General features: G+C 31.9%; 1 protein-coding gene across 15 annotated transcripts in view; it reads right to left on the bottom strand.

The window, feature by feature from the left end:
• LOC100168086 (collagen alpha chain CG42342) overlaps positions 1–21357 on the bottom strand; it is a 123463-nt gene that overhangs the window by 68311 nt on the left and 33795 nt on the right. The gene's annotated exons all lie outside the window — the stretch shown is intronic.

The raw sequence follows: 21357 nt of genomic DNA, 5'->3' as shown, positions 1-21357 counted from the left end.
TTATAATAAACCCCATAAATAGTCGGTAAATAAAACAAAATTACCATGAATACTGTAGATTTACCATAGGGCATGGGTTTATTTTTAGTGACTGAAAACATTGTATTCACCTCTGGGTTACCTGCTTTAGATGTTTGCGATAAAGAGGTTTATCCAAATATTCATGAATTCTTGAAAATATTTTGTACTTTGCCTGTATCAACTGCTATACACCTGAACGATGTTTTTCAACTTTTTATTAAGTATTAAGCCTTACCTAATAAATAGTATGACAGAAGTAAATATTTTATCAATTTTCCTATCTAATATTGAATAATAACTATACATTAAATAGTAATTTGTATATACTTTGTTTTTTATAACCGACTTAGACACTTAGTGCCCGTTTTACAATCATAGTTTAAATTTTACCAGTCGAATTCCGTGGTTTAACATTAGTTTAACTATTGTAATACGGACCCTTATAAGAGGACGCTACACCCGCGTGTGTTTTCTGTCTTACACACGCACGACATAGGAAATTGCCGTTCACTATTCTCAATAGTGAGTTGTTAGTTTTGATACTAGAGTGAATCGTCCTATTATCAAACTTTTAGGTAAGAACATTATTTGGGTCTTAGAGTGGGCGATTTTTCGATATTTTTGAGGTGTGTGAAATATCAAAAATTAAAAATGCTCATATCTCGCTTGAAAATTAAAATATTAAAAAATCGCCCACGCTAAGACCCAGATAATGTTCTTAAATAAAAGTTTGATAATAAATCATTTCACCCTATCGCCATCAAAACCAACAGCACACTATTGAGAATAGTGAACGACAATTTGCTATGTCGTGTTTGTGTAAGACGGAGAAAACACATACGGGTGTAGCGTCCTCTTAATGTGTTGGCTTTATTTGCATGTCACCGATCAATACAATAATCATGCCAGATAAGCTTATCGATGGACTGAGCATCCAAAAAAATAGAAAACAGGATTTTGTATTATAGCTATTTTTTTTGTTTATCGTATTAAACACCGGATTTTCGTTAGTATGAATTTATAATAAATGCTCTTAGGTACTATACAATTTGTGTTGATTCTTATTTCACCTTGATCCACACTAAACTCAACAAGTTAGAGGATTTTAAAAATGTTTATTATATTCGTATTTATTGAGTGTACCTATTATTATATATTTCATCCCCCCCCCCCCAATCAAAATTCCTAAATAGTGGCGACTGGGGTGGAATAATTAATAACAGCAACTACGTATGTTTCTATGCGGTACGAAGTTAAGAATACGCGTGTGATGAGCACTGCGACTTTTCAGATTTACCTATAACCTTAACTAACCTCCTATACGATGGACGCGATTAACCGTTAACCACAGTATTATTTGCAGTGAAAGCTTAGCGTTTCCCTCGTACATATTATTATTATCACAGGTACGAATCGTTTCATTCGCGAGAACGCTCTGTCCGAAACGCACTGCCACGTTGCATTTGAGTACTGCAGTCGTGTATACAGGTATAATAAACTACAGTCGGATATTAAAAGTTGCAGTCGACGGTGCAGAAAACAGCGGACATTGTATTTCTGCAACGGGAAGATCGGCATAACATTATAAATTATAATATTATAAGTTATTGGTATTTGGTGTGCACAATCACGCGCGGTCGTAACGATCGGGAAAATAATAATTATAATCAACAACACTCGGATATAATCTAGTGAAGAACCGACGCACCGCGCATAAGATATAAACGAGAGGTACATAATTATATAGAATATGAGGGGTACTCGTATGTAGAGGTATTAAAAGTACGAGACATATGGCGGAGATATTGGAGTTAATGCATAGCCGACGACAGCATGGAACGCGACGATCGTTAGCTATTATTTTATTCATTGCAATAATATTGAACCAGCATAATATAATATTATTGTGTCGTTGGCTCTTGATAGTTGATATAATATAATTTAGGTACCTATATTATGCATATAAATATTTCTAAATAAATGCGCCTCCATCCGGTTTCCCGAGGATATATACTTTTGAATGATTGGTTACTATATTTTGTTGGGAGGAGTGGCAGAGGCGAATCTCGTTAAAGCCAGCGTGAAACAAAAACCTTTATTTGACGCGAATCCGACGGCTAATGGCCATGATGTATACTCGTACAAACGCAAATACCCATCTTCGTTCAAATGTTATATTATTTGGATTTTCGAGAACACTGTCGCGGTGACATTTACGTAGGCCGAAAATCCGGATTGATATGCTCATTCAAGCACATTAGCATAGATTACACATTTACACCAATGTATATTATACGTATCGTTGATTTCATGATAAACGGATAAGCAATGATATGGGAGTATATTTTGTTGAATTAAATTATTTGTAGGTATGCGTACTCGGGTAGCGTTTTTTCATAATATAGGAGCTAATATGGGGTCATGAAAGAGGGGTTGGGCTAATCTTCCAATATTTTATTTTATTTATTTTGACTGTACTGTGGCTGAATAGGTACACGTGCTCATAGGCGCAAATAGAGGGGGGGCTTTAGGGGTTAAGCCCTCCCAAAAATGTCCATAGCCCCCCCAAACATTTCCTATATTTTGTTTTAAGCTTATTCAATATTATCAAAGTAAGACTTTAGCCCCCCCTCCCCCCCCCCCGAAATCCCAAACGTTATTTGCGCCTATGCACGTGATATAAAAAAAAACTAATTTTATAAATATTGTACGTGATTATATTTAAGTAAATTTAGTTAGTTTTAAGTATTGTGAACGATAATTTTCATCATAAGTTTGAAAACGAAGATTAACAGACTAAAAGGTCAACTATAAGCACGATTTAGTGCAGGTTTACTGGTTTAGGCATACTCAATATTAATATAGATACCTTCATAAATATTCTCACTATTATTTATATAGATTTAATTTTTGCAATAATGTCTAACATGAATATTTAAATTATTATGCTATGGTATGTACTCACTTTCTAAAAAATATTAAATTATATTATAATTATTCTGGATTGGTTGTGGAAGATGAGGAGGGGCAATCTCCTTTGTTAGTTTTCCGTTCAAAAATGATTGGACTTCGTTGATTTAATTTCCTATTTTCGCCTGACCACTTAAGTCTATTTTGATTTCACGTACGGCGTTTAAGCAACAGCTTAACTTCTTAACTTTGGGAACCCACGAGTCACATCCCGCTGGTGCACAACGGTCTCAAATACAATAATTTATAATAAAATCGATGTACCACATCGAAATAATTACCACGTAGCGTTCGAATTAAGATGTCGGAACAGATGATAATGACGATATTAAAAATAACAATAATAATATTGACGATGATGACAGACATCCTGAAACGACTCTTTCTGTAATTATAATTTATTTCACCGACAGTCTGATTGGTGAGGAGGTGAAGGCGTAGACGGAAATAATAATGTTCGGTAGCTGCAGAGGACCATGTTTCGACGAAGACATTAATATTATATCTATATGCATTAAAAACTAAAAACTTGAACGAGATTCATCTCAAACTATAATAATTAATGTATATATAACATATATATTATACATACGTACAGCGTGCGTGTTCTAATAAAGTTTAGGCGGTTTTAAGCGAATTTTACGCAACATTATATCTGAACAAAATGATTTTTGAAAATAAAACAAGTAATACCTTGGAAAATAAAGGAATTTTTTATTTTAAGATCAAAGTTTTATATAGCTATAGAAAAATGTAAAAAATAATATAAATATACCTAAATAATAAATTGTTCCCAAAAAAAGTATTTAAAATCTCTCGTCTTTTATAAAATACTAGTTGTATTACCAGACTTCAACCTGAGGAAAAAATAATAATAAACGAACGTTATGATATTTTAAAAGACTTTCTTGCTCGTGACAACCAAATTAAATGATAATAACTAGGTATCTATTTTTTCTCTCGTGTGATCAAAGGCAACCCGAGTCTAGAAATAATGAAAAAAATTAATTTTCGTAATAATTTAAGGATAAAATGCATATGTATGCTGCCCTATAGAGGTTGATACCTGGAAAATAATGTAGTCTACATCAATTCTTCCAAAGTCCTCTACTTGTCTATGACAATCCGGTCAATATCGGTTTATTCGTTTCGAACCTTAGCCCAGACGCACACAGACAGACACATTAATTACCTATACTTATTTCCATAGCTGTCCAAATTTTTTTAAATATAGATGACCGGGTTTATACTAAAAAAAATCTTTACCTTGAAGGTATATTTATCATGTAAATATATAAATTGTATATTATAAGCATGTGCCGACTTTGCACCCCTCGTCCTTTATTTGCGTGTTCGGAAAATCGTATGAAACTAGAAACCGCTTATACCGGGCTATTCGTGTCAATTATTAATTTCAAAGATCTGATTAATATAATATACAACTGTATATTATACGATTTGTCACTCTAAGCGTCTTTGGTGTAGTATATCGTATGACTAACAAGCTCTTCGACGTGCGTATGATATCGATTACCGCTTTATGATATACCTATTCATATATATAATATATATGCCCCAACGCCCTTCGTCTCGGGGTTGGATTTCTAATAAAGAGTTGAAAAAATAAAAATAACAACAACCGCGTAGTATAGTAAGTGCGTATTAATATAATAGTATTTTGTGGTTTTTTCAAACCATGCAGTACAATAACAATAAGCTAATTTAAATAAAATCATATCACCGTAATAATGTGCGTACGTATGCTAACCAAACGAATCCAATACAAATACAATTTATTTACCGATAATTTCGGCGCCCAAATAAATTATTATATTCAAATAATGATTCTCTTACAATATAAATGTTTTCTTACTTATATAATTTAATATGTAGGTATTATAATGTCTACGCCATCCACTTCCACGATTTCCTGTAAGAGCGGAAGAGGGCGTCTTTTCGAAACGAAATTGTATTCACTTCCTGTTCGTAATCGAGGGAAAAAATCCGTTTTGCAAAAATAAATTGAAATAAAGGAGACAACATCAATTGATTGACGACGAGTGGACGGTGAGACCCCTCGGCTGCCGTGTTAAATAATAATAACCAATTACAGACCGGATTTACGAGTGTGCATCGTGGAAAAAAATATCTCCTCCATATACTGTACATAATATTACTACAATATTACGTTATAGGTATATACACGAAGGTTTCACAATGTCGGGATGACAAAAAATACAACCGATGCGTGTTCGATGTTCGCGTAAAAGTAATTTGTTTCATATACGTATAAACGTATAATATAGGTAGGTGCCCACAAACTAAAGCATAGCAGCGATTTAATTTATTTTAGTTATTCGCTCTAATTACATTTTAAATTGGTAAATAGTTAATAAGTAATTACACATGTGTAACAACTAAGCACGATCAAAGTTGAAAAAATGTTTTCTAAAAAGCCATCAGCTGTGCCCGCTATTGCAATCAATATAGAGAGACATTATTCAAAACTTTTGGATCACAAAAACAACATGTTTTTACATCGATCTTAGAAACTAAAACCACGAAAATTATTGTAAAATCAAGAAAATACATTTATAGGTATAAGATGACGTGTACATACTTCGAAATAGATTATCATATTTTTTTAAGAACTTAGTTATGGGTTGTTTCCTGTTGGGGCATTCACCACCCCCTTACATGTTACCCATATTATATTATATTTTTTAATTATAAATTATAATATGTCGAATATTGTTTTTTAAATTTTGTCTACCATCAAAAATATATTTATAATAGTTTAAAATTTATAAGAACATTAATATTAAGTTTTGAAAGTACCTAAATACTAATTGCTACTGGGTATTTCGTTATTTTAATTTTAATAATATGTGATCTATTTACTTTTGTATAATAATTGTATTCAAATTCATGAATTTCATGAATTGCAATATTTTTTCAAAACACATAGGTACCTAATATTTCGTTTTGGTCAAATAATTCACTAACCTACTAGTAGTTACTTGCATTTATTTATGCTTGTATGATGTGGATTTAAAACGTGGTTGCGGTCGAGAATGTGCCATGATTCTTATCTAGATATACTAGCCCCATTGCATATTAATAAAGAAATGACAATACAAATTATGATATAATTAACAGATTCACAAAAATAAACACACAGAGATTAGGTTTTATTCAATAACTTAAATTTATATTTTTTTTGCGCATTGAATTTCCTAAGAAAATAGTCTATGATATTGCTCGATAAATTACTTTAAACAATAATACAATTTTGTATAGATATTACTCAAATTTGTTTAGAATACAATATTACAAAAAACGTATTCATTTCAATGTACAAATGTTTAGATATATAATGTATCTACATTAATTTTTAAATGCTTATCAATTATCATATATCAATAATTAATATATAATATTTTAGTTCTTACATAGGTATATACACATCAGAGATGAAAAATGTTTGATGAATCCCTTCCCCCCGGGTACGCCACTTGAATTATATATGGTCCGTGTCCGTCCGTCATTGTTATTACTTATTTTGATCTATATACACTTATTTACGACAGTACATAACTTTAAGTAATGGCGTCATTCATTTAGCATTTTATTTAGCAGTAAATATTCATAATGTGTACCTAATATGGGGTTTTCGTATTTATACAGCGTCATTGCGTCAATAAATATTGAACATAATATTGAATTTGATCAGATAGATACTTTAGTGGAAACATATATAACATATAATAGTGGAACATTTATAAATGGTTGTATGTTCCATTTTAAACTCTAATATAACGTAGGCACAAAATACAGTATGACGTTTTCTCGCTCGTGAATAGTAGTACCTTTTTTATGCTGTATTTTAGTATATAAGTATATTACACTAATGAAATTCTGAAAACTATATTGAGGATAATACATTTCAACAACGTTAAGGTTTTTAGAAGTTCAAAGATGTATCATATATGTTTTTTGTATTATTAGTATAGCTTCAAATAAATTTACCAAAGTGAATTAATTATAATTAAATAATAAATTTGTTAATCAATGTATAATGCGTATTAACAATACGATGATATTTGTTTTCGTTAAATTTCGATATTTTGTACACATAAAATATTATTTACACTTATTCAATGTTATTCTTACGCCCAAATTAGAACAAAAGTTCATAAAAAATCCATTGTTGTTGTAAAAGTTCAAATTCCTTTTGTTTACCTCACATTTTTTACGTCGCTGCATGTTTTGTAATACGCGTTTTTAAATTTACCACAAAAACCATTTTTTATGTGTTCGAATATTAAAGCCACGCACCATATGAAAAGGCCACGCTTGTGAAAATTAAAAAAAAACAAATAAAACACCCTTCTGAAAGAAAGAATGTACTTATACCCACACAAACACACACACACTGCAGGTTGTCAATAGGTTCCATTGTATGTTGCACGCGAGTCTCTTAATTTTCTTCCAGTGTCTAGGAGGTAGGTACTAAAAATAAAATTGTGATTATAGAGTCTTGTCCAGGAGATTTCAAAAATACATTAATTATGTTGAAACTGAACTCGACAATAAATCAAAGCGTTAATAACGCAATGTGGCTTAGAACTTTCAGCGGGGAAATTCAAATTAAATCCTCCGAAGCCATAAACTTCCACAAAGCCGACAACAATAAAAGCACTACAGTGAAGAAACTTCTTATATACCTTTTAAGTATAAAGAGAGTATATCTTTTAAGAAACATTGTTTAATGGGCTAGATCACTTTTTGTTGCCTCTGAAAACAACAGACGAAAAACACAAACTTTATTAAAAAAAAAGTTGGCGAGTATTTCGATAAACACTCTGATAGCTGAATACTGAATACATTATAAAATTGTCGGACGTACGAGAAAATTTGTTCCCCGGCGCCGCAGACATATTTTCGTTACTTATTTTTTAAACACCCTATTCAAATCCACATTATCCTGATCTGTTTTTAAAGACTGTTTATACAATATTTCACATAACCATCAACAGATAATTTAAATATTCTTTCGGGCTATATAAACGACAAAAATAAAAAAAAAACAGCCAAGCTTATTCTTAGTGTGTTACTTTATTTTTCAACGCCTTCATTTTAACATATTTTACATTTTAACAGGATTATAATAACAATAATAATGAAATAAAAAATTATAAACGCTTAGAGTCCATTGTTATTATCCATACACCCCTTCCTATCTACACTACGACGTTATGAATTCATCGTAGTACGTTATTATACTACGTCGGCATCATCTTCCTCCGAATGGAAAAGTTAAAGAGAGGGTCACGAAAAAATAATATACTTTCCCTACATAAGTACTTTTTATTATTATCACCATCATTATTATTATTGAATAAATTACACTGTAAGCTTTGCCCAGAAGTCAAATAATCCAGTTATTATTCGGAAAACCGAGATAAAAATAAAATAAAAATTATTAGCTTGCCATTAGCCGTAGTAATAATCCATGATGATAGTAAATACCTGTGGCTGTCATTTGAATTCCCCATTACCTGACCATTAGTGAAATATTTTTTTGTATATTAAAATCGACGTGGAGGAAAAATGAAATGTTTGGTATGTATACGATCGTACATTGTACGCCTATGGAATTTAATGTTTTCTTATATTTAAAAATTCGTTTAAAATCAATTCCATATGCGAACGGCGTGTAACGTAGATCAAAATTGAGAGCCTCTTATCGAAAGACGTACACGTAGAATATCAAAACATCAACATAACTGCGTTTATGATTACATTAACGACGTCCTGCACATTTATTACGATTAATGTAATACTACTACAATACACCTTTTGTGACAGTTGCTTTTTTGTTGTTCTGAAAACATTAACTCTAGACCGATAAAATGTAATCAAATAAATCACGATTCTGTTTATTTCGATGAATTATCGATTATCCTCTCTATATTATACAAATGTTTAGCTTAATGTCTATACTGACTACATATTTGGTTACTACAACTGCAGTACCTATATTACCTATAAAGTTTCCAAATCATTAGGTAAAACGTTACCAGACCAAAAAAAAATAATTGTATTGAAATCTATTAAACATTATATTATAGTAGGTACCTATATCGAAAAATAAAAAAAGAATATTTTCAATACGATTTATAAATCCAAAATACAAATAATGGTAAGAAAGAAAATTTGAATTTTGAAAATATAACTTTAGTTTACCTACTAAACATTATTTAGCACAGAATTATATGTTTTTTACGACGATATAAGCAGTTGAAAATAAATATACGGTAATAAAATATTATTATCATTTCAATACACGCGTCCTTTTCCGACGTTATAAATACAAAAATAATCTAAATAATAATATTGATCATAATATTATAGACGGTCAATAATCAAGTACAACGAATTATTATCGTTTCTGTTGCAAACAGTAATACAGTACTTATATTATGGGTTTTAACTAGAGATGGAAAAAGTTTCTGATTTTTTTGTTTTCGGTTTTGTTTAAAATTGTTAATATTACATTATTTTTTAAGCCCGTTATTTTTCTATATCGTTTCCAAATAACGGTTTTGATAATTTTGTTTTTTTTTTAAAAACTCTTGTAATAGTATAAACGCGCAATATATAAGTAGGTAGGTACCTACTTAACTATATATATAGTTAAAATTAATTACTTTTAATATAAACATTTTTTTTCGTATAGTAACGTTTTTTAAAACACGTTTTTCATCCCTGGTTTTAGCACAACCCATATTATATTTATGCATGGATATCATATGAAAGCAATAATATTATATAAGTATATACTACATTATTATAGTGGTGCCACACTGTCGTGCATAACAGAACTCATAAAAACAAAAATACTCACATTTTTCATAATATATTAGGATAGGTATGCACGTGTCAACGGTATATCAAAATATTCTAATTATTTAAAGAGCTACTAAATAATACAATGTACGATTCAATAAACAGCGTTTTATTTGCTCGTTAATTAATTACTATTGTCCGGGCATAAAATATACGTGCGCTGGCGCGGTACAACAACAACGGCTGGCGATGAAGATACACAATTTAAATACCACACGGCGGATTCCTCGCGCTCGGGTAGACAAAGGGTAAATAATTGGACAGTATATTATAACACATTATATTTATATACATATATATATATATGTTGCCGTGTGGAGCACAATGGGGTTCGTCCTCGAAAGTCTCTCGGACCAGGAGCGTGACCAAGAAAATACGAGACGACAGCAGCGCGGCGGCCACGACCACGGAGGAGAGTATCTGAGTATACAATATACAATCCTAAACTCGGTATCTCACAACAACTATATTATATTATATACGAACTCTACCGCCACCACAACTATTACTAGGTACGATATATTATATTATGCTACTTGCACTGCTATTCTGTAACGGAATACCTTTGTTGTGTGCCGCATCATAACCTTAGGGATTATGAGAAGAGAGAAAAAAATCATATTTAGACGTAGGTATATAATATGTATATGGTCGTATCTGCGGGCATGGCGAGGGTTCTGCCCGTAATCACAAACCCACCATCAGTAAATATTTATAACCGGACGGTGGAAATAAACGTTTGGTGGTTCGCCGACTGCTTTTAAAGGGATGCAATATAATAATATATTAATATAATGTATGTAAGTTGTGGGTAGGTACACGACAAACGGTCGGCCGTTTATGCTGGACAATTAAAGCGTTATGTTTTACGTAGTACGTTACACAAACGAAGACGACAAGCATCATCCTCGAATATAATATAATAATATACCGTGTCCACACGCAAAGGAGATCCAGTTGAAACTAATGTTTGAAATACATTTTTACGTTTTAATTTTAAATGTTTTTACGCAACTAGAAGTATATTAATATATTATTTAGGACACTACACTTTTACAAACAAATATGATTTTTTACTATTTTTAGCACATTAGTTGTTAGTTGTCTGTTTATTGACAACCTATATTTTATTTTCAATTTAAAAACCAGAACAGTAAACTTTTCTATATATTTGGATGTATTAATGACGAATATTGATTAAATGTTTTTTTTATGAATAATCATATACTTAACGAACTATTTTATGACCAGTAAATAGAATTATGGTCACCGCTTAATGATCTACAGTTCACCAAGGCCTACAACACTTATACAGTTCTATGTAGTAATTCAAATCTGCAGTTACCTATATTATGTATAAATTATCGTATAAATCCGTATCAGAACTAACAGAATTTTAATCGAACAATATGTAATCTATTATCTCGTGGATGTTTCAAACCTGAGAAACATTTGTCGGGTCTCAAAAAAATGGACGCAATAAGAGGGCAATTTTCAAAATCATCTGATTGATAAAATCAGTAAACACGCCGTAGGCTGATTGAATTATCATTTTAATCGAAACGACATTCAGATACATCGATACATTTTACGATCGATGACAATAATATTGTTTATTTTATTTACAAGTATCCATATATGTGTTATACATTATACATGTATACATAATATTATGTGTGTGAACAAACAACGTTGGCCTCGTAATAACTCGACGTTTTCAATATTCTTGCGTCGGTATACCCATATCGCTAAAGACGATTAATATTTAGGGAGACGTCTTGGTTAGAGCAAGTATAGGTACTGAAGTACTTATAAGTAATAAGTACCTATAGTTACTATATAGGTACACATAAATACATATTTATAACCGTTGTCTATATTTGTTTCGTTTTTCGTACAAACAGGCCAGTCTAAGTGCTTATCACCGGACAGGTATCGAACGCGTACAATATAATAATAATATATTATACTCTCCCACCGTCTTGTTTGTTTCGTGCTCACCGCAACCACTCCGTACACGAACGCGCCAGACATGCTTGTCCGATAAACATCTCCTCTCGTGGTACACGCGCTACAGACCTGCACTGGCTGTCACATACCATTTTGTCAAAACTGCATTCTCCCGGATTCTTTCCTATACACGACCATCGACCGACGTACATATACATATTATATTTAGCTATATTATCCGTTTGTTTATTACAATTTATTATTTTTCTTTTATCCGTCTGTTTTATTTTAGAGAAACGATTCGAATCCAACCTCGAATTTCGTCTGAAGTGATCCCGAATCGCAAGAATGATCATTTTTTTTTCTTCCTGGGTATGATTTGTGTGAAGTTTACTAAGACACATACACTGCTCGGTCAGGCGTTCACGGTGATATGTTTATTTGTCGTTTTCACGTTTGTTTTTGCCGTTTTTAGTTTTCCAAACGAATCAGAGATTTCGGATCACCGGCGCCGCACAAAATAGATACTAACTCAGGATAACGAACACGCCTAAATCACACGTGTGTTTACGAATTACGAGTTTCTATAGGTTTCTAGATTTTAAGATGATTATATTATGTTCGTTAAATATACAAAACGCCAAACGGAAATCTCAACGATATGTATATTACACGACCTGGTTAATGTGAATACCTAAAGAAAATCGTCGACTAATATAACTGGTTCCACGGTTTCAGAAAAAAAATAATTCAAATTATCATTATCATTAAAGAATCTATACACGACATTGTGATATAATAATGTACCTACTTGGACCTTGAAAACCATTTACAAAATAGTATCTTAAACTAGAATTTCGTGAAACGGCAAATGTCATGATTTTGAAATCATTACGAAAACTGGACACTCCGTGGACATCAAAATAATAACAATAATAGCATGTGTGTTATAGGTAGAAGCTTAATGTACAGCACGAATGCAGGATTATACATATAATATATATATGATATATGTTTTGTTTAACGATACTTTACACTTTATGTTTAGTGAATGGGGACAAGAAAAAAAGATCATAACATTTACGACTAAATGGACCATTGTAGTTGAGAGTCGGGGTCGACGCCAGCACAAGCGGTTATATTATTTCCCTCTATTTGATCATTGTGGCCGCCGTCGTCGACAGCTTTACCAATGTATAAATAGCGCCGCTAATACACCGCAGCTAGACAAAAAGACTAACCGCCACTCGTATTCTACGGCCGGCCGGATATGTTTTCTCGGACCATTAAACACCACTTGTAAAGGGAAAACATTTCGCGTTTATTTATAAATCAACCGAATGTCACAAAAAAAAAACCGCGATGGTAATGTTTCAGACATTAAAAGTTTAATTCCGCACGATAATCAAAGGACTTTTCTACGTTTCAGACATTGTACGTATGATACATATATTATCATATTAGATTCATATTATATACATTCTGTAGAAAGCTTCATCTATCGTATCAAAAATATAATTTGTTTAATATAATACGTTTAAGACGCTGTTGATTAATAGCGCATGATAGCCGTGCGCGAAATATTTCTTAAAACCAAATTGTTTTTTTTTTTTTTTTAACAACTTAATTAACTTTATGCATACAGCGTAACAAATATAAAACAATAATAAGTACTACTCAGGGTGAATGGCACAATATGCACATACCCACACAATTTGTCGAGACCGAACAAAAGTGTACACATTTATATCGCACAGTATAATAACAACTCATTATAATATAATGTTTTGCGCCTTGTCAAATTGATCGAAAACGAAAGCGTTTTTAAAAATCGGGTACTATTTCAATATCGCGAATAAATTACGCGTCCCGCATCATAGCGGCGCTTAGTTTTAGTTCCGGTTCGTCGTTATATACCAATAAAAAAACGTTCAAAGCAACGGTTGTTTTTTTATCTCGTCGACGCTACGTGGTTGTGAATAATATGTCAGGCGCGACTAGGATGCACTGCAACTATAAAGTGTGAAAAAAAAGCTGTACCCATGCGCGTGGCAGAGCAGACAAATTGGCGTAGGTACTATATACTTTTTCATTTACGTCCGCAGTCGTTAATCATAATTACGTACCTTTGTGCGTTACCTATTTACACTCTCAATCGTCACCTGCACCGGTCGTTTTCACCTCATATGTTTTAAAAAAAAAATAAAAACATACATCGTTCTATAAGACCAGGTCAATTAATTCGTAACGCGAGAATTGGTGGGGTGGTGCCGGAGTGTGGGGCGGAAGAGAAAGAAAGCGCGATGTGTGGCCGCCGTCAAGTATATTATTGTAATTAGCTATATAGGTACCTATATGAACATATATATTTATAAAATATATTATGTAGATTATAGTATCCACGCGCGGCCACCCACGGACCAATATTATTCTACTGTTATAGCTGTATAATGTATATACATTAATATAGTATACCTGGGTACCTGGCTTGCTCCACGGGTCATTTTTGATTTTGGCCCAATTGCATCTTCCTAATACAGTAATACATAATACTCCTCACCAACACTGACGACTACGATAGGTATAGAAAACAGTGTAAATAATATAAGCTGCTCTATAATAGGCGTAAGTCCACCCGACATACAATACAATAATGTGTAATATTAAATAATATGTACCTACGAATTGTTGTATGTATGACGTATGTGGTACCTATATGTGCGTGTATGTAATATAAATTATAATGATGGTCGCCGGTAAACTGCTATACGACCCGTTGAACGATCACTGCTGAGGCCCGGTACGGAGGATGTATTATTCAATTGATGGATGTAAAACAATCCGGTTAGGAGGTCAGATTCGAAAATGACCCCTAATTTGTTATTAGAGATCTAACGAGTAACGAGACGCGAGAGTGGTAATAAAAGCCGTTTCTATACGGCTGGGATATAAACCGACGATGGCTATAATAAAACATCTCGGTGTCCGCTCCAAAACTTATTGCAGTTGATTTTTCATCATAGATAGACCTGACAACGTGATACAAAATAAATGTATCATACACCGGGCTTTAAGCTTTTAGTGTATATATGGCTCCAGTCGAGTACTTACGATAACAAGACGTATACATTAGGTATATAATGTGCCTTTAGCGCGCACGGCAATTGTACCAGCCATTTAACAGAATATCCGATCGTAGTTCGTTCGCAAAACGCACACACCATTATATATATAGTACATCTTCCTAAAAAAAAAAAAACCATTGAAACTGTCTATAACCTAACCATTTTTAAACGCACGCACGAACGAAAATAAATTATGGTATCAATTATACAAATACGTTTATCTCAATGTAAGTTATGTGGATAAAAACAAATATACATGTTATAAAGTTATTATATAGCTATATAATAAGCTTTATAAAATTCGTATATAATATTATTATGTGGAAGACCAATAAATAAATGTTCTGCGTTCCATGTAGCCTATACGAAAAACGAAACCCATAATGCTGAATGAAAAAATATAAGCCCGATATAATGGACTGTATATTATGATAATGTTGAAAGTGCCAGTGCACGATATCGAAGGCGAATGGGAGGGGGGAGGGGTAGAGGTAGGGCGTGCTACTACATAATATATTTAATTTGTAATTTAAAAATCAAATGAGTTTTAAAAATTCACTCTGCACTAATAAACTCGACGTAACTTATTACTATAGTCTATAATGGAACGTTGGATGTATTTTTTGTTTACTAGAAAATTTTACTTTTTTACGGGACACCCGCGGTGCCTTGGATACGACTATACGACGCTGCTAACAAGCGCGTGTGTACCATAATAATATAAACATCGCAGAGGGTGGAAAAACGGTTACGACGACGACCGGTATATTATAATTTGATTGTGAGATTCATGATGTCTTATCTCGTTTCCCCGGAGCGCGCGCGGCATACACGATACACCAACAGTACTCAGTATACCGAAATCCTTAAGTGCCAAGAGTCCTGACGATTCCTGGAAACGACCCTATACATGTTGGTTTATACGCTGCAGTTTACCCACCCCATTTTGTGCCGCGCGCAGTAATAAAAATATAAAAAGCCAGTCGTGAACTTGTTTACAACCCTGCATGCGGATACACGGCCGCCACGCCGAACGGATATATCCATCCCCTGCGGGGTACTCCTCCTCCTTTTTATAAGCTCAATAAAATTCACAGCCGGCAATTATCGTTACCCCCCCCCCCCATCGACGCCATACCACCACGGTTGAAATGAAAATTCCGAAAAACAAATTAAACGGTGGCTTTCAGTATCTATATATATACTATCCATATTATACACCACGGTATGTATTTGTATACGATTACTATCCGAAATTGACGTAAAAATCGTTCGTGTTCCCCACCAATTCACTACTCATTCAATAAAATATTTATATTTATAATGCTATTACCCGGACTGTACACGAGCCATACTATTAAACTGTACTGCAGGACTTCGCCCCACATCATAATTATGAGTAAGTTTAAAATTGTACTAAATATCGGTATGAAACGTACATATAAGTATAGGTAATATATATATTACCTAGACTTATAATTCGAAGCGAGCGGTCAATCAATTACCAAGCTGTACCCGAGTAAATAGAACGCCCGTTTATTGGTTATATCATATATTATTATAATTTATAACTAAATATATAATATAACTAACTGATTCCTCGCACTTCGTTGCTCGTAAAAAATTACAACTCTTAAAAAATTGTGATTGTTCAACTCCTTTTGGGTGTAACTCGCTGCAGTATGTGCAACTCAGTCACCCTGCAGGTAATCAATGAGCAAAAATTCGATTTGAGGCATACTTATATGCTTTTATGCCGAATAACCAATGTCAACCCATAATAAATAAATAAGTAGAAACTACTTTCTACTAATTATTTCTCCTATAACCAATATATCAACCTTTTATAATCAAAAATTTCCATCGTAAATATCAAAATCCCTCATTGAGCACCTCCCAGGTTGGGCCTACCAGGTCCAATTTTGAATCTAAACCATTCAAGCACACACACAAAATTTGATCAAAACCAATGCAGCCGTTCAGGAGGAGTTTGAATACTTACCAACAGAAAGAAGTGTATATAATATTAAGATATTATATAATATAAATGTGTATATTGTATATTTTATTTTGGATGTATTTTATAAAATATGACGTCATAGTACTCGTGTACTATATTTTTAAATTTGTTTAACGCGCGATGCGGCCATGTTTTTTCTGATATAAATTATTATTATCCCTAGTCATATCAAATTAAACGGATTTTGCGCTAATATTACTCTTAACAGACCGTGTTAATATTATTTTCAATTTTTTCATAAAACAAACCGCACAATCGAGCCAACATTTTTAATACTTATACACAAGTTTTTTTTTTATATAATTTTTACGATGTCATGTGCGCGTAGTAATGCAGCGCTTTGACAGAAAATAACAAACTCGCCCCTAGAACGTTTACGACAAGTATAATATTATAATATCTCGAGGGCGAGGACGATTGGAACATATTATTATCTCACATACACCGTGACGATGATAAATATCATATACACAATATTTACTATAATGTTATCATGGATATTAATATACATATATATATGTGATTTTTTTATGTAAATATTGGTTTCATCAAAGAACCTTTTACGACCGCACAAACGGATTCGTTTGAGAATATTTTGAACGTCCATTACTACGCAATATCGCAATAAAAACGTCACGTTTATAGGATATTAAATTACAATTTTCAGTAATATATTATAATATTTTATGTTCGGGGTGGTTGCGATGTAGGTAAACGCCGCCAGACTAGACATCGCCATCGCCACACGCGATCGTTCAGAATCAATTACTAGGCGCGATAGTCTGCTCTTAATTGAACCGGATGTATACAATAACCACAATATTATAATTAAAGGCTTAGTGGTTTTTTTTAAGTAAAACATCCTTTCCTGCAATCAACATTACATTCCTAAAAGTTCTCTTATCGATAAATTTACATAATAACATCTCATGACGCGTATTGTAATTTGTATAGACATAAAGGTTAAATCTATAATAATCCGTAAAAGTTATTCGTAAAACCACGTAGGTAAGTACCAACTTAATTTAAATAGTGTTAAATCATAAAATACGTCGATATAGCGATATAGGTACATTATATTATACTATACATTTATGTTTTGTTAGTTACCCATGATTAAAATATAATCGAAAATAATTAATAAAAAAAACTTACTAGTTTGTTATAAAATTACACATCTTGTAACTACGGTAAGTACATATTTATAATGTAATTACTAATTACAAAATTACTATACAATTTAGCATAATATTTTTTTAACAAATATTGTTTTTGGGCTGGGTACAGAATTTTTATTTTATTTTTTTAAGCATTCTTCTGATCATTTTTAAATAATTAACATAAACAAAGTAATTACTGTACAGAAAACATGTTTTTATAATAACAATATTCAATTCCTTATATTTCTAACTATAAAAACATGCATTTTCCTCATAAATTAAATTTAGAAATATAAATAATATTTTATTTTATTATTTTAAATGAAAACGTATTAATCTACAGTGGATTTTTTCCATTCTACAATTTTTTGACGTTAAAGCGGCGGTGTTCCATTGACAGTAACAATCATTGATTAATACTATTATAACTGTTTTTTTAACGCCCAAACGTTCAATTAAATTCCAACCATACGTTTTTTGAACAAATTAATTCTTGACTAAGAATCTCTACACTCACACACGCGCACATGCAATAAAGTGCAGTCGGATCTATTTCATCCGTTTTACCCGCCGTCGCATCCTCGTAAAGGATAGGCCATAAACACAAAAATGTATTTCGTTTCTCGTGTTCTCTTTCGTAATCATTTAGAGGGTGAAATGGAAACACTCAACAAAAATAATCGAATGGCCACAGCCAACGCCTGCGTCACTATAATATCAACGCACGTACCGCAGACATATATATATATATATATATATATATAATTTAAAATGTATATTATCAAAACGATTAAAGAGCCATAAATTAGGTCGGTTTCATGACAGAGTTATTAAAATCTTTGGATCAATATATTATAATGTTGTATAATATACATGGTATAAATTGAGTGTCCCTATAACGTTTTAAGTCAAGTGTTGTACTTTATAATATACATTATAGACTATAGGCACCTAGTATAAATGTATAATATACGTATAATTATTGGATTTTATTCTATTACGCGTCAATTCTACTAGTTTTTAAAATAGTCACAGTTTAATAATAAAGTATAATAAAATACGATTTCATAACCATTGTATAATTGGAATTTTTAAATATTTTTTTTTAGTTAAACTAAACAACTCCTACCGACGATGCCAACGATTATATAGCGGAGATCAGTTAGCTGTATAAGACGTATAACATAACGAAATATATTTACTTAATTGCGAATGTACGCTTAAAATTTAAAGTATATACTGCAGGTACAATAAATATATACCTATGAATTTACAATGTTTCTTTGTCTCCGGTAAATATTTAACGAGATAGCCACACACCTGGTTTAATGGGTAAACGGTGACTTCCGATGTTTTATGATTTATAATATTATAAGTGTGCGTCGCACGTCATGGATTTCAAAAAATAATAATAAAAATTATGAAAAACAAATCCGTCAATGTCAATCCGAATTGCTGTATAATTTTGAATACGTTTTCGGCAGCACACGTGTCAAACGATTATATTAGGTTTTTTTTATTTTGTTTTTAGCTAAACGATAATATCCGGTTTCAGTTGTATACCAGTATTGTAATAATGAGCAGCAATATATATAGAACTATGATATCATAGTTATGAATTTCGAATCTTGAGCACCGCACATGACACATGCCACTAACCAACAAAACAGTTTACATTACCGAAATATTACAGTTGTCCCGTTTTCGGGACAAAAGAACTCGCTAGTCGCTAACACGTCAGGTTACATTATTTGACTGTGTAGTGTGTACAAATAGTAATTGCATGATTTTTAGTGTTCGATGTATACCTCTAAATCAGTGGGAAATCCAGGAACTAAGGGTTGAGAAGAGGGTAGCCTTCAATAAATACTTGAATATTGAAAAAAATTCTAGCAACACTTCAAAAGTTTGACCATTACAATTGAATCGGTCATTTCAATAACGACATAAGTCACATATTTTTCAATATTGACTTTTTGTCAAATTTGATAATAATACACGTGCTTACGTATTTTGTGTAAAAGCTACATAGGTAAGACTAATATTTAATACACAATTTACTACGATAAGCTATAATCACATGCAATAACTACTCAAGTCATTGACTTGTGTAGTTTTTGCTGCCATTCAAAAAATTTAAGTTGTTGTTTATTTTAGAAAAAATATGTATTTCATCTTGTGTAATATTATTATAATAGTAATAAAACTACTAACACTTCGATGTTTATCTATTTAATTTTATTAATTTGACTCAGATTGTATATTATGAATATTCCCTGCAAAAACAACGCAAGTAAAATATATTTTATCTCAATTTGATGCATTTTTATAAAAGTTGGACTATTTAAAATTATGGATTATGAATATCAGAAACCATAAAAATAAATTAGTAAATAGGTGTTAATGCAAAAAAAGTTGTATTTTTGGAGTAGTAAAGTTTTTTTTAGTTCCTGTAAAGTTTAAATTGAATGACTTATGTCGTTATTGAAATGACCGATTCAATTTAATGACATTTACATAATTCTAAAAAGCTAAATTTTCCATCCATTTTCCAAAATTGTATATTTATTTCATTTTACTCGTAAATTATACAAAACTACTAGCACAAGTAAACATTCAAATAAACAATAAAAAGTTTTCTTCTTTTTTAAAATAAACAACAGTCAATACAAATATAAATATCAACTTAGTACTTTAACACTCTTTTTTTAAAATATATATTAACAATAAAAAAATAACATTATCCATAATACAAAACATATTTTATAGCCAATAAAAAAGAAAAAATGCTGTTCTCTCAGAATATTAAGTACGTTTATTATACTATGGGAGTTGATTGTGGACACTGAGAGGCGAGAATTCATTTATAGATAAAACTTATCAGTTATCATTGATAAGGAAATAATATATAATTTACAATTAATGTCAAATAAGCAAATTACAATAAATTATTAATGCAAATAACAACAAAAATTCATTTTGAAGAAGAAGTTGGATGGAAGTTGCCCCAGGGGCGCCATTTGGGGGGGGGCAGGGTTGTCCACAGTTGGCCTAGGCCTAATTAATACTATGGCCAGATGGCCTTCAGTTTGCCAATCTTTAATTGTGCATGCACCGCAGCTATTCACTGATAATCATAAATAATATTAAAATATTGTATTCTTTAATTTGATAATTGATAAATTGATATCGGTATCAC

This window comes from Acyrthosiphon pisum, chromosome A2 (genome assembly GCF_005508785.2).
Source record: "Acyrthosiphon pisum isolate AL4f chromosome A2, pea_aphid_22Mar2018_4r6ur, whole genome shotgun sequence".
Lineage (NCBI taxonomy): Eukaryota > Metazoa > Arthropoda > Insecta > Hemiptera > Aphididae > Acyrthosiphon > Acyrthosiphon pisum.
The sequence above is the reverse complement of the archived record's forward strand: the minus strand, read 5'-3'. Positions and strand labels throughout refer to the sequence as shown.